Source organism: Lagopus leucura, unplaced genomic scaffold (assembly GCF_019238085.1).
Source record: "Lagopus leucura isolate 7727_CA_CO unplaced genomic scaffold, USGS_WTPT01 Super-Scaffold_1, whole genome shotgun sequence".
Classification (NCBI taxonomy): Eukaryota; Metazoa; Chordata; class Aves; order Galliformes; family Phasianidae; genus Lagopus; species Lagopus leucura.
The window spans coordinates 19,468,507-19,484,074 of NW_024962250.1; the positions used below are offsets into that span (position 1 = coordinate 19,468,507).

The window sequence follows — 15,568 nt, forward strand, 5'->3', positions numbered from 1 at the left end:
CAAGTGTTCTGCTATTTAAAATTTATAGACAGGTACTACTGTATTGCCTGGAATATACATATATATTTTTGGAAGCTGAAAAACATAAGATCTTGTCTGACAGGCACCCTGCTACTCATGTGGCCTCCTAACAGAGGTGGGACCACTAGTGCTATCACTGGTTAGATGTAGGGCTGCCAAGAAGGCTATGTAGAACTGCATCCAGCGCTGTCTATATTGCATAGTGGCAAATGACCAAACAGTCCTTCAGATTATAGACCTGTGGGTTAAGACAGCACAGTCTTGAGCATCACAATGACATCCTGGCCCATAAAACTCAGGCACTAAGAGGCCTTTCCATGTATCTCCTTTGATATATTTTTGCTGCTGGTTGAACCAAGTAGTTACTTGCAGAAATGTTCTGAACTCATTTCTTGAACTCCTGGAATTTGTGAAACCAGTGAAATAGGAATAGTTCAATGAAACCAGAATAGAAATGGTGTATGAGAACTGCTGAATCATGGTCTGAACCTCTGATTGATCACCTGAGGCGAGCAATGAGTCAGCCACAGGAGCACAGGTGAAGCCTGGCTCCACCTCTCCTAGACCATTTAAGAGCTGACTACCAGGGGGGAAGGATCTCTTCTACAGATCTACTCTGCTGGAGTTTCGCAAGTAAGCTCAGGATACAGGTAAGTGTCCTATCTTTTTTGCTTTGGTGTAATAACTATGTAGCCAAGCTCTCTGGTATACCTCATAGCTATAGCATCTGTACCTTCATTGATTGTACAAATGGGATTTGCGTTTATGCTCAAGTAGGAATACTCAAAATGAAAACTTCATAGTTAATGGCTTAGATGACTTAATGCAAGTGTAGATTTGTTTCTACTGGCTAGTGGACATAAAAATATTGGGTGAAAAGAACAAATCTGAACTTCTGTTGTTACTCCATAATTCTTAATAAATCTTTTACAGCTCTGTTTCTTCATACTATCTGCATCTTAAGACTAAAGCCTAGCCGTATCTGTAAATAATTTTGTATGTAATGTAGATAACGCTACTTAGGAATTGTGTATATATGTGTTTATATATATGTGTGTGTGTGTGTGTGTGTGTGTGTGTGTGTGTGTATATGCACACACACACAAAACTTTTAAAAAGAAATCCATGTTTTTACCATTATTTCTGAAATTTGTTTTGAAATCCAGAAATGAGTGTGCTTTCTGGGTTGTACCAGATAAGGCGAGTCTGATAAGAGTAAGGTGTGAATGATGGTTCCTTTCATCCCCCAAATATATGATGTTGATAGTGTTGTTAACAGTGATTCTAAGTGTATGCAGATTGTAATCTGTGAAAATACTAGTTCCACTTTTTCTTAACAACGTAGGTTCTGCTACCGGAATTAATGTTGTCAAATAAGAAGAGTTGATTTTTTTCAAAAAAGTACACATCTAAAATTAATGTGCTAAACAATACACTTGTGCTTTATGTTTATTTGTAAAACCTAATTCAGTAATTTAGTATAAATGCAAGATTCAGAGCTACTGTACTACTTGCATGCAGTTGTATTGGTGGTAAGTAATGCACGAAGAGACTACAGCGGAGCAGGCATATTTCCTTTCACTTGCTAGAATAACAACTATGGAAATAAGTTGCAAAATATTCTTCACGCAAGTATTAGTTGTATTTTCCTAAACGTGTGTGTGTGTGTGGACTGCAATTTAACTTGGATTGTCTCCTATTATTTGCATGACTTTTATTTGGGAAAGTAGAGCAATAAGAGTGCTGGAAAATGTGGCAAGGTGTGGTGCTCTTTTTTTTAAATTATTATTATTATTATTCTCCAGCACTGGCTGGCAAGGTGTCACTGTTTGAATGGGTTGTCTGTTTATAACCTTTTCTATCTCACAAATAAGAGCTTTTCTGCTGCAGTTCTCAAAAATTACTAAGAAATCCAGGTAAAAAAATGAAGTTTTGAACACTGTCATAGAGTCACAAGGTTGGAAACAACCTGTACGATCATCTAGTCCAACTGTCTTCTCATTACTATTGCTGCCACAAGATACTAAACCATATCTTGCAGCTCCTCATCCAGATGCCTCTTGAACACTGCCAGGGATGGTGACTCCACTACCTCCCTGGGCAGCCAGTCCAGTGCCGGATCACACTCTGAGAGAAAGTTTTTCCTCATGTCTAACCTAAACCTCCTCTGGTACAACTTGTGGCCATTTCCCCGTTCATTGCCAAACCCCTCTTCACCACAATCTCCCTTCAGGAAATTGTAGAGTGCAATGCAGTCTCTCCTGAGCTTCCTCTTCTCCGGACTGAACAATCCCAGCTCCCTTAGCAGCTCCACATAAGACTTGTGCTTCAGACCCCTCACCAGTTTCGTTGCCCTTCTCTGGACACGTTCCAGGGCCTCAATGTCTTTCTTGTACTGATGGGCCCAAAACAACACAGGACTCGAGCGTCTTCATCAGTGCTGAGTGCAGGGGGATGATCACATCCCTGCTCCTGCTGGTCGCACTATTTCTAATGCAGGCCAGGATGCCGTTTGCCCTATTGGCCACCTGGGCACACTGCTGGCTCATGTTCAGTCAAGCATCAACCAACACCCCCAGGTCCCTTTCCTCTTCACGGTCATCCAGCCACTCATCCCCAAGCCTATAATGCTGCATGGGGTTGTTGCAGCCAAAGTGCAGGACCTGACACTTAGCTTTGTTGAACCTCATCCCATTCACCTCAGCCCAGTGATCCAGCTTATCTAAATCACTCTGAAGGGCCTCCCTACCCTCAGGCAGATCCACACCACCTCCCAGCTTGGTGTCATCTGCAAACTTACTGAGGGTGCGCTCAATCCCCTCATCTAGGTCATCAATAAAGATATTAAACAAGATGGGCCCCAGTACCGACCCCTGGGGGACAACACTTGAAATGGGCTGCCAGCTGGACTTCGCTCCATTCACCAAGACCTGCTGGGCACGGCCCAGATGAGGTTGGGTAAGCAGGGCCTACCTTTCATGAACCCATGCTGTCTGGGCCTGATCCCCTGGACACCACGCACGTGCCGTGTGATCTCACCCAAGATGATTTGCTCCATTACTTTCCCTGGTACCAAGGTCAGGCTAACAGGCCTATAGTTCGCCAGATCCTCCTTACGGCCCTTCTTGAAGATGGGAGTCACATCAGCAAGCCTCCAATCCTCGGGGACCTCTCCAGTTAACCAGGAGCACATATATAGATGGCCGAGAGTGGCTCAGCAATCACCCCCACCAGCTCCCTCAGCACCACAGGGTGTAGCCTATCTGGTCCCATGAACTTGTGACAGTCCAGATGGAGGAGGAGCTCTCTGACTGTCTCCACCTGAATTGCTGGGGGTATATTCCGAGCAGCATCCCAAACTTCCAGATCAGGGCGTAAAATGCCCAGAGGATAACTGGTCTGGCTATTAAAGGCAGATGTAAAGAAGGCATTGAGGACCACAGCCTTCTCCTTGTCTTCAGTGGCCACGTTCCCTGCTGCTTCAAGTATAGGATGGAAATTATCCTTGGTTCTTCTTTTGCCATTGATATATTTATAAAAGGTTTCTTCATTGTCTTTTACTGCAGTGGCCAATCTGAGATCAAGGCGGTAAACCTGACTTCAAGTTGTCTTGTGGGTTTCCTTATATACTAGTATTTGTGACAACTTTCTTGATTTGAAAACGTGTTTTCAGATGTATTTGCTGTCTGGTTGCATGTGGTAGTGTTACATTTTCCTGAAGCCACTGTTATCTGTGATGAATAGGAACTATTGGAATAATCTGTAGTGATGTTAATTCGTATTTACTTGTAGTGCTGCTGCCTAGATACACAGTAATTGTTCCAGGATATTCCATTCTGATATGGACAAATATTTGTGATGAAGACATCGCTGATTTTTAACTCATTTCTTCTGTGAGCTCAGAATTAGCTGTTTTTAAGTGAGACAAAGCAAAAGGATAGGAATACAGATAGAGTTTTTTTTTTTTTTTAAGATATATTAATAATTCATACTTCATTTATTAATTGTACTGGAATTTGATTATTTGGTTACTTGATTGATTTTCCTCTTCATAAACAATTTTACGTCTTCTCCTCTTCAGCCTTCTTGCTCTAATTGACAATTGTTACTTTGAAACAGACTGAGAAAATGTTTGAAAACGCTGGAGATCATCTATAGCAATGGGGAAGCCAGTTCATCTGACTTTGTCCACAGAGAAAATGGCAAATTGGCTCTCAGAACAGCTCCTCTTTGTTCTATTTATAGTGCTCTTAAAGGCCTTTCGAAAATGGTGATTGTGAATTACCATATATAAAGTACAGAGAATCCATGTGGAAGAAAGGAATGTAAGGGACAGTAAAACTGCATTCCGTAAATAATAGTATAGGGCAAAATTGGAAACCAGAAAGATCTGTTGTCCTTTCCATCTTCAAGACAGAATTTTATAATATTTTACCTGTTTTTTTTCTCCTAGATGTTATCCAGGGAGTTAATATTACTGGTGAAGATCAATCAAGGTCAAATTAAATTTACATTTATAGCTAATATCAATTTTGGAGAGATAAATTATATCTGTGATAATTTAATATAATGCATTTATTTATAGATTTTTGGAATCTTAATTATTTGTAAAAAGAGGAACTTAAATTATTTCTTAATTAAAACAAACAAACAACAACAACAACAACAAAAAAACAGCTTTCCTGTTGCACCAGCAACCATGGACTGACTATTTATTTTTAGAACTCATTTGAACTATTTCTTTTTATTGATACTTTTCTATTAGAAATTTAATTTTAAAAATCTATTTCTCTAAGAAGGATTCCCTTGGGGAAATGGTCCAAGTGACCATTCCTGCAATTTTTATAGTGATTCTGCATGCTCTGCATCTGTCCTCTTGAACAGTATCTCTGAATGCTGTCAATGGAAAGATGAATTTGATGACATTTTCTAGGCCAGTTCATCACAAACCCGTCTCTCTACTCAAGTCTTCAGTTACTTTGCTCAAACTAAAATCTTGGACCAACTCTTTTGTATGGCTGTAACCTCAGGCAGAGAAAGTTCCTCCTTTTTGACTCTAAGTCCAGCCTAATTTTTTTTTTTGTATGACTCTGTGTACTGCTATACTTGTCTAGCATGCAATTTGCCTTTGCCCTGTAAGTTGTTTCTCCCATTTGGTCTATTTTGATTATTCTCACTGCAGTATTTAAAATCTTTCATGTGTTTCCTTCCAGCTTGAAGTTGGCGTTATCAGTTACATGCTTTTTTGTCTTTTATTTTAATTTGGTCTTTGGACAATTCTTCATATGGCTGCAAGACTCTTTCTTCCCATATTTCTCTCACCTATAATTCCTTTGCTTTGCAAAAATCCACTTCTCCTCACTAACTGACTCATTCTCGAAGCTTTTGAAAACCTTTCTCCTTGTCCTCCAGATTAAGGGTTAGTTCCAACTTCCAGTCACCCACGAGCCCAGCTTCTTCATCTACTTGTTGAAGTTCTAGGCAGAGACTTTTCTGTTTTCTCCATGTTATTCTTATACCTCCCACTAAGCTGGGGAAAGAGAATATTTCTATAAAGAGCTTCAAACTATTTCATTTATCCTCCTTAATATTTTTCTTAACTAGGACTGGGACAGCAATAGCAGTCAAGTGAGATCAAGCTGAGCAACTCTTAGCCTTATTTCCCCCACTGACCCATTTGCATTACTTGCATTTGGACTTAGAATGTCTTCTGAGGCAGAGAGAGCAATATGAACAGCTTAAAAGTACTGCAGCAAGTCAGTTGATAAGCATGGTTTTGGAATACTTGCTAGAGAACTTAGAAGTGGTGGACTGTAGTGGTTGAATTCCTCCAGCTAAAGGTTTTAAGAGATTTACTTTCCACTTCCTTACTTCTCTGACAGGTTTATTGTATTTGATGAAACCTTTACTGTTTCCCAATTAAGTTATTTGTATGTTAATGATATCTGTGGATTGCGCAGGATGATAAATATTAAAATAGGATGTGGAAGTGATTCATATTTTGTGAACTCTGGTCCTGAGGTTTTTACAATTATCAGAAAAAATTACATTAATTGCACCAAATTACATGATGAGTGGGGGAAGTTTTCATTAGTATCCGTTTCATAAAGCAACATAGAAATTTCCTTTTTTCTATGACTATAAATATGTTCACTCTTACATAATAGCAATGCATATATAATGGGTGATGTTTATTGCTTTGTGGAGTTCTAGGACTTCTAATAACTTACAGATTTGGGTTAATTATGACTGCATGAGAAGGAAATTAGATGAGAAGGAAATATTTTGGTCACACAAACCTTGTTTCCTTAGGTAAAAAATATTCTGTATGAAGATCAGCATCTTAAAATGTGAACCTGAGAGCAGTCTTGCAGCATCAGACTGTATGGGCCATGTGGCTGGCTGCCAAAACATAAGACTCCACCAAGAGTCCAACCAGTCCCTATCACAGGGTAGATACCGTACCTGCTCTTCCATTTCAGCTACAGTGCATTGCTTCTGAGGTGAAAGAATTTGATAAAATTCTTTTGATAAAAAACTCTTTTGTTCATGCAGTTGGCATGGTAAGAACAAATCAAGCTGCTTTTGTAAACTTTGGAGTCCTTCTCAGGTAGCAGACTGTACAACTTGATGTATGCAAAACAAACAGCCATTAAAAAACACATGGATCTCATTTTAAAAATGTAAACCGCCTATTTGAGTTAAATGATCATTATTTTCACATAAGCTCTGTGTTGTAGTAAAATCTGATAAATTAAGTAAGAATATAATCCAGAAATCGTTACATCCACAATTTTTGCAAAGAAGCAAATATAATTTGTGATAGTAACAGTGGAGAGGGAAAGGTGTGAAAGAAGGCTTTAAAAAAAAATAAAGAAAAAAAAAGAAAGAAACAATTAAAATTATCCTTAAGAATATAGTCAGAAAAGACAGATTTCAATTTGAAATAAGTCAACTCTCACTCAGATCTTGAGGAAAGAGTTAGAAGTGCCCACAGAAGTTGTTCCACATTGAGCTGGCCTCTTGCTCAGACTCAAAAGTCATTAGAAGACATTTCTAATGGGCTGTTCTGTAGGGGAAAAAGAAAAGAAAATTAAGATCCAAAATTAAAATACACAGCAGTCTCTGTATCATAGAATCATAGAATTACTCGGGTTGAAAAGGACCTCAAGAGTCATCAAGTCCAACTGCAGCCTAACTATAGTGCCTTAATTCTAACAACCCTCTGCTAAATCATATCTCCAAGCACCACATCCAAATGGCTCTTAAACACATCCAGGGACAGTGACTCAACCACCTCCCTGGGGAGCCCATTCCAATGTTTAACCACCCTTTCTGTAAAGAAGTGTTTCCTAACGTCCAACCTAAACTTACCTTGGCGCAACTTGAGGCTATTTCCCCTCGTCTTGTCACCAGTGAGAAGAGACCTACCCCACTCTTACTGTAAGCACCTTTCAGGTACTGGAAGAGAGCAATAAGGTCTCCCCACAGCCGCCTCTTCCCCAGACTAAACAGCCCCATCTCCCTCAGCCTCTCCTCATAGGGCTGATTTTCCAAGCCCTTCACAAGCCTTGTTGCCCTTCTCTGGACCTGCTCCAGTACCTCCATGTCCTTTCTGTACTGAGGTGCCCAAAACTGAACACAGTACTTGAGGTGAGGCCTCACCAATGCTGAGTACAGGGGCAGGATGACTTCCCTAGTCCTGCTCACCACACCATTCCTGGTACAAGCCAGGATGCCATTGGCCTTCTTGACCAACAGGGCACACTGCTGGCTCATGTTCAACTGACTGTCTATTGGAACACCAAGGTCCCTTTCCATCAGGCAGCTTTCCAGCCACACCTTGCCAAGCCTGTAGGGTTGCCTGGGGTTGTTGTGACCAAAATGCAGGACCCGACACTTGCCCTATTGAAACTCATGCTGTTAACCTTGGCCCAGCAATCCAGTCTGTAGACTTTCTTCTCTTGATTTCAAGAGCAAGAATGAATCACCTCTTTTTCTACAACTTCATGTTCTTTCTCTCAAAGAGGCAGATCATAAGTAGAGGAGTCAGGGTGTTACTTTTGTGAGAGAAGAGTTCCTCTTTATCTGAAATCATACTGAATGAAGGTGGGAAATGGACATCAGTCCAACACAACAGAATTTAGGGAGCAATGTTTTTGCATCAGGGCCTCTAAGATGCCTGCTGACCTGGGGCAGCTGGAGACTCCAGGTCCCACAGAAGGGCACTGTGATTGCTCCATCATTGTTATCCAGAAAGGGTCCTTAAGCAATTCAAAGTAATGTATTGAACAAGGTAACATTTCTTAGCCATAAAGTACTTTGGAATGATGGTCCAGCACTCTACAGTGTGGAATAAACAACATATTTCTGTTGTATGTGCTCTTATTAACAAGAGAAAGGATGCTAATAGAGCCCTAAGACTGCACTGTTTATAATGAGATTTCTGCAAAAGTAGAATTCTTTTTAGAGATCACAGGAATAGAAATCCTGAAGAAAAGGGTACATTTTGTGCTTTGCCTTGTGCAAACTGAGGCACGTGTTTGTTGGATGTGTATAGTGGAAGCTTTTTTTCTGGGTCTGTCTGACACAACAGGAGGAGCTACTTCACATGTGGAATCAGAGTTTAGAAAGGTGTTTGTATTGCAACAAATAGACAAACCTATTAAATTGCAGTGATGTGATCCAGGCCCTCAGCAGCTTCATCTGAAATGTAACCTATATATCAGCTCCAGATGCAAAAAGACTGGAATGTATGGTGCACAGGATTTAGATATTTCACAGTAAATTAATTAGGGATCAAAATTTTTGAAACTATATGCTCAAAATGTTATGTTTTCTAACTTGTTTTGTAGACGTTAAACCTTTCTGCCCTTTTCTTAGAAAACTACTACATTAAAAGAAATTTAGTTGTTTGGTATGTTATTATAATCTTCTTCTGAACCAGCACTGAGCTTTAGTGCTTAATACCATTTAACACTGTATAATCATTTAAATCCACTTTAATGACTTTTGTAATATAAATGTTTTAAGTATAGTAACAATTTATTTTAACAAGTGTTTCCTGATTCTAGGCATGTGTAAAGAAGATGGGGTATGTAATATGTCTGACCAGATAACTGCTTTTACAAATTATATTCATTCTTTATTTAGCTGCAAAATGAAGAGAGTTCAGTGTAGTTCAAGGAAAGCATTGTGGTAAACAGGCAGCTTAAATGTGAGCAGTGTAAAGAGCAGCAGCTTGCAGAAATATTGCTATAGATACTAAGACCATATCCTGCCTTGGTACGGACCACACATAATTGAATCACGTTCAATAGAAGGCCATTACAAAACAGAACTGATTTGCAATGCTAATGCGATGAAGACAGCTGTCGCTGGGAATTAAATATGATCATTCAAAGCCTGAATAAATGAGGTGCCCATTATCTTCTGGCTCTGCTGCAGCCTGCTTAAAGAACACAAATAAATGATACTGTCTCAATAACCAGCTCAGTTTTGTCTTCTAGCCATAGAAATATTAAGAAGACAGGGAAGAGGGAGGGAATACAACAACACCAACAACAAAAAGCATAGTCGATTTACAAAGGCAAGCACAGAAGCAGTGCCCTAGGACTCTATTTTCAACAGAATGGTATTTGTGGAAAAATGGGGAAAATAGCTCTTTAACCAAGCTAACGTGCTTTAGTTTAAAAACCGCATTCTTATTTGCAGAGAAACAGTGAAAAATAACAGGTGTCTAAAAATTACCATCAGCAATTTTTCCAAAAGAAATCAGCCAGAGAATCCAAAATGTCCAGTGGACTGGTGTGGAGTCTGTAAAGAATGAGAAAGGGAAGGTTAAGGGAAATTTCCTTTCCTTTTTCCATGCAGTGCCACAAATGTCATAAATTATTGCTATCAATTTTAACGTGAGCCTCAATCTACATACAAGGAAAAAGCTAATTAAGGTGACAGAAATTTGCGCTTGTTTGAAGAGGAAGTTTTTTTAATTTCGCCAAGCCCACAGCTGGAAGAAGGATAAAGAAAGTTATCACAGACATGAAGGCTGCTTCTGTTTCAAGTCAGGATGGTACCAGTGCAGTGGGAAGGTCAGCAGATTATGTGGCAAGTAGGGCATTGGCTAGAATTTCACTGCAGAAAACACTGTATAAAGTCTGTGCTTAAAAGGAAAAAAGAGAGAGAACAGAACAGGTAACTTGCATAAATCATATTGCTAGGATATATATATGTGTGAAAACATTTCTGTAGAAGTGTGATATCCTTGAAGGGTAATCATGAATGAAAGATTATAGAGCTGCTTTTCTCTGATCAGACAAAGTATTTCCCCATCCACTTCCCCTTTATATTTTTTTTTGTTTTCCAAAACAGAAATAACAGGCAGAGCCTGGAAATGATCAAAATAGGCTGGGAGATGTGGGAAACACCTGACATTATAATAAATACTAGCAAATGTAAAGTCATATGCAGGCACACAAAGACAAATGAACAGGATGGATTCAATTTGGAGATTATCTTTTTAGAAGTCAGCAACATCAGTAATGGGTAGAAAAAAACTGTTGTGTAATTATAGACTGAAGGCCAGGCTGGTTGCAAGTCAGTGCACAAACTACAGGCAACAGTGTTTGCAAGACTAAGTTCATAAGAGCGTCTGCACTTGAAATATTGTATATTTCCTTTAGATCCTCACATGTACTGAAACTGCAATTTAAAAAAGACAATTAATATGGGGGGGGGGGGTAAGTAATGGAGTGTGTGTGGAATGACCAATAGAACCAATCACTGCTCTGTAAAAATCAGAGGAATTGGAGACACAGATAAGTGAAGCTATACGTGAAGAAGTGGAATTATTTGTATTTTGAAAGAAATAATGGACATAAGCAATATCTCCATAAAGCAACTGTGAGAGGTGTTTCAAGGACAGAACCCTTTGATATCAAAACACTTTGTATGTTAACTCCTCTTGTAAAATTAAACAGAGCAAGGTCAAAGAAATGAGTATTTGAAATTATTATTTTAAGTTCCTTCATCTATCATTTTCTTGATAACTATATAGTTTGCAAATGCTTTAGCTGTGAGCTGCTAAATAGAAGGCCTATTGTGCCCTATTGTGAGAATGTCTTTAATGGATTCTCTATTTTCCCATTTTCACTTGGGTTTTAGTATTTTTCCTGTTTTAAAACCCAGGGAGGAAAAACCTTGTATTCACTGTTTTGAAACTCTTTGAGAGCAACGCAGAACCTGTGCATTTACTATCAAAGCCTTTGATTATGTTGAGCTGTAGGAGTTATTCCCTCCCCTTTCCTACCAGTGACTATTGCATTCCCTGTAGATTTATGCCTTTTACCGCTTCAAAAATTTCAAAATACATTTTAATCAATAGGAAACTTTGTAAGACTGTTGTTGATGGTTGCGGATTTTTATTTGTTTATTTATTTTGAGTGGCAACACCACAGGTGATATACAGCCAGAGAAAGAAGCACAGCACTGCATGGCACCTCACAGACAGTGGGAATGTGCAAGGCAAGGCCTTTCCAATGCTGTCCTGTGTTGACAATATTCTCTTCTAGGAAGAGGGAAAGCACCTCAAGCATTACCAGATGAATGAATCATCCTGTAGCTTTGGAAAAGAAAGCCAGGAGAATTCCACTTTTTTTTCCCAACTTTACTAAAGCACTTGGTGTTTTCATGCTCTGAAATTGTAGCAGTTAAAACTGACAAATGTAGAACAGTTTGCAGGTTTACCAAATGGAAGTATGGCACGCAAATTATCCTGCTAGCACTGTGAGAGCGAACTTCAGTATTGTTTCACAAATATACTCTTGTGGCTAATTCTTTAATTTAGGGTGATGCCATCTTAGCGTGAAGTGAAATAAAGACTTATGAAATACTTTATTACAGAAAGTAGACTTAAGCTGGCCCTACAATGTATGAAAATTCAATCACTTAAGGTTCTTCATACAGGAATTTTGGGCGATTGGACTGAAATGGCACTAGTTTCTTCCTGTTCCCCTTATACTTAGCTGTGTTGTGGAAGAAAAGGAGTCAAAATACATATAATGACTCGCTATCTTCTATTTGAGTTGAAACCAAAGCGACTGCAAATAAAAGCCAGGGAAAGCAGGACAAAGGAGAAATGTGTACTGTGCTCCCTCCTCAGCAGCTGGAGCTTTCTGGGTACAAGAGGGCCTTGTACCTGGAAGAATTTTAGCCCATTGCAGTGCATATTCCAAAGATCAGTGCAATGCAGGTGCATGTATTTCAATACTAAAATGTTCTGAATCCTCTTGCGTGGTTGTCCTGCCCCTACTTAATTTCAGATTCCCTTTGAATGCTACTGAAATCCAAGGAAAAGAAAAATTCCTTTTCTTTTCCAGGTGTAGACTGTGGTTAACTTCCTCTGTTGTGGTATTTAACTGATAGAAGCTTCCTTAAAAAAAAAAAATAAAAATCTTCATGATATCTGGATCGTATTTCATTTTCTATTTCATCTAAGTACCTAGAACAGTCCAGAAAGAAGAGTACAGGTAATGATGGTATTGCTTCCAGGTAAGAAAGAAGTAAAATCACATCTGGTTTGCTGCTCTTAACATAGTTAAAGAATGCAGTTGTGTCCACCATGCTGTGCAATTCACAGACTAAACCAGCATTTATCATAGTAAATGGCAAGAGATTGATGGAGACTAATTACAACATTTCACAAGCGATAATTGTTGTTAAATGTTGGTCTTTACATAATCTTTGTGTAGCTCTGAAGAGCTCTCTTTGATTTCACTTGATATGATGACATCACCTTCAGTTCCCTAAATTCCAGACTGTGCTCTGTCTTGTAGCTCTGTACTAGGGAACCAGGTGCTGGGCTGCCCTTCCCATCATGATGTTTTCAATTCCAAGAGATGCACTTCAAAGTGGGCAGAACTTGATACAATCTTTGAAACCTTGGAGTTGGAGAACCATATGGATACCTACATATTCTTTTAGTTGTTGCTTCGTTTCTGTGTGTGTGGATGGTTGTGGCTGGGCTACTTAGAATCCAGCTTCAGAACATTGGATAGGTTTGATGTGTTTGTTCAACCTTCTTTGCATAATTCTTTGCATAAGTTGTAATTTAATTCTTTTTCTTATTAAGCATAAGCTTGAATAGAAGTAAGTACTGAGCAAAAGTGTTTGTGTTGTGTTGCTAAGGCTGGATATGCAGCTATGAAGCTGTTGTAGAGCAACAATATGCATTATCTTTACTTTATGAGACAGCTAATTTTTGTATTGTATACTCAAAACATGAAAATAAACTGTAACAGAAGGTCTTCTGTAGATCTTTGTTCTCAGCCTGCATTTTTTCAGTCATTTTGTTTCTTTTCCAAATGGTCTAAACTGTATTACATCTCCTGGAAAATTTAATTAAAAAAAAAAAAAACAGCAATAACTTCACACTAATTAGTTAATTAGGGGCCATAAAATGTTCTTTCTGTCCCTCTCCATTTTTATTCTTGTTTATTTCTGAAGTGTGAATGGGGTGGAAAATCCATCCACTAAAAGGGAGATGGAGATAATTGAACTCTTTTCATACAGTTCCAGGTAGAAATCAAATCCAAGACCCAGAGGTGAAAGGTGAGCTCTGTAACTACTATACCAAACTATTCTTGGTAATTATCAGCATGAGCATAATTATTAACATTTCAATTATACTCACAGCACTACATCTCTCCAAGGGGTTTAACTCCACTGATTTTTAACTTGTCTTGTTTTTTTGGTAGACATCCAGTTGGAACAAAGTTGATGGATAATATTTTTGACACAAAAGGGTAACATACTTTTCAGAATATGTGATCTATATGTTTTGTCCTCAATGACATTTGCGTGCTTCCAGATTTTGATTGCTTGGTAACACTACTTGGCATGGTGAGGTGTCTATTTCAATAGATTTAAATAACTTGTTACACAAGAAAGAAATGAACAGCTCCAGACTATCCTCTCTTAAAATCTAAAGTTGAAATTACAACTTAGATGAATGATACTGCATCCTTTGATTTAAAACAAATACTTGATCTTTGCTGCCTAATAACTTCTAATACAACTGCTTTCTAAAATTTAATATGCCCAAGTATGAAGACCAATGTTTTATGAATTTTAAAATATCTTATATATTTTTAACAGTTTGTGAGTATTAAGCAATTTAGGTTTGAAATAAATAAAAGATTTATAAGTAGAAATCACTTGCTTCTTCTCTATTGCTTCTGTATTATGGTTGAGTTCTGCCTGTACAGTGTTTGCTATCTGAGTAAAGTTGCCACACTATTCTGTATTTACAGGAGTGGTACTTTCAGAAAATGCTTATAAGAACAGCTTACCTGGGGAGGAATGGAGACTTCAGCTTGACTACTGATAAGACAGCAAAAGCAACTCACCTAAGGACTTGCTGACCCTGCATAAGAGAAATTAAATGAAACAACATGTAGTACTGGTAGTATCCTAAGTTCCTGCTCTACAGCACATGGGTTTGAAAGAACATCTGTTGAACCTGTTTAAAATTCTTAAATCTTCATTAAAAAAATGGTGAGCTTCTAACAGGGCTGGAAGAAAGAACAGTGCAGCTTCCTATATATTCTTTCCTATTCTTGTGCTTTTTCATGGAAATCTGCTTATGGCCAGAAAATTATGCATTAGATGAACCTTTGGACTAATACTGAATGGACACTTAAATTTTCTTCTGTAGGAACTGTTATTTGTTAAGGCTGCAACGTAGCCTAAAAACATCTGCATACAGCAGCAGGATGTTGGGATATTGGCAGGATTTATGTGTAATCAGGATCCTAGAAAAAATACATATATTGCAAGCTTACATTTTTAATGGTGGGCATTGTACTTTGATAGTGTACACAAAAGATGCAAGAACATGAGAAACACAAATGCAATCTATGAAATGTCTTTGTTTCTTTCTAAAACAACAATAATAGAGAAATAGAAATGCCATAATAAAAGTTGAGTAACACAGGAAAAAAATGCAATGGCTTTGGAAGACTCTCCCAACTTTCCCTGGAAAAGCAGGATGTACTTTTATGAAAAGATAAACCATAGTTAAAAGGGATGGGTAGAAGAAAAGCACTGATTTGAGGAGCGCTACAGATAGTGCTCTAGATACTACAGAAACTATTTTGCACAAGTTAGTGCTACACAAAACTTCAAAATAAGTGGATCATGGAAGCTCAGAACAAGAAAACAAAGGCCAGCAGACAAATTGAACATTTACAAATATGTCAGGTTATGATGATGTCATTAGCAACTTGAAACAACTGCAAGTAAAACCAAGCCTTGTGCAATTGTGCAATGGAATGACAAAATATCACCAGGAGAAATGTAAGCAGTGTTTACAACCCCAGATAAAATATTCAACCTGAAATGATCTGGTATCAGCACATACGCAAGTTTATGAATTTTATCAAATATCTTTGTACCAAAACAAAACACAACTCAGAATTGATTAGGTACCAGGAGTATCCTCCAACAATTACTATAAAATTGCCAAGGAGGAAAAGAAATGTCTTCTGGG

At 38.3% G+C, this 15,568-nt stretch overlaps 1 long non-coding RNA gene across 2 annotated transcripts; it reads left to right on the forward strand.

Moving 5' to 3' along the window:
- The first annotated feature begins 613 nt into the window (after window positions 1–613).
- Window positions 614–15,131, forward strand: LOC122189306. Of its 2 annotated transcripts, XR_006181782.1 has the most exons (4): window positions 633–671; window positions 13,591–13,629; window positions 13,776–13,823; window positions 14,331–15,131. It is a non-coding gene; the product is annotated as an uncharacterized LOC122189306 (long non-coding RNA). The 2 variants fall into 2 exon arrangements; XR_006181779.1 differs by lacking the exon at window positions 13,591–13,629 and having other exon boundaries at window positions 614–671.
- The last annotated feature ends 437 nt before the right edge of the window (window positions 15,132–15,568 follow it).